The sequence below is a fragment of the Penaeus monodon genome, chromosome 29 (assembly GCF_015228065.2).
Source record: "Penaeus monodon isolate SGIC_2016 chromosome 29, NSTDA_Pmon_1, whole genome shotgun sequence".
In the NCBI taxonomy this organism is placed as follows: Eukaryota; Metazoa; Arthropoda; class Malacostraca; order Decapoda; family Penaeidae; genus Penaeus; species Penaeus monodon.
This window is the reverse complement of record NC_051414.1, coordinates 37,953,318-37,953,552: the sequence shown is the minus strand read 5'-3', so window position 1 is coordinate 37,953,552 and position 235 is coordinate 37,953,318. Positions and strand designations below refer to the sequence as shown.

At 27.7% G+C, this 235-nt stretch overlaps 1 protein-coding gene across 3 annotated transcripts in view; it reads right to left on the bottom strand.

Moving 5' to 3' along the window:
• LOC119592241 (phosphatidylinositol 4-kinase alpha-like) overlaps positions 1–235 on the bottom strand; it is a gene marked incomplete at its 3' end in the record, with an annotated part of 26,480 nt that overhangs the window by 11,852 nt on the left and 14,393 nt on the right.

Sequence of the window (235 nt, the reverse complement as noted above, 5' to 3'; positions counted from 1 at the left end):
AAATCCTGGCCACAATAGTTAATAGTATATTTAGTAGTATATACAAATTACTTCTATCAAATCTAAACAAACACTGCTGTTTGTATTCAAGATCTTCACGAAAAGGATGTTCTATTCAAATCTTATGCCTCAGTACAACTGAATTTTATAGACATAAACATGTGACTTCTAAGTACATCATATTAAATGTAAAATATGCTGATGTACTTATTAGGCACTTAAAATGTACAAATAA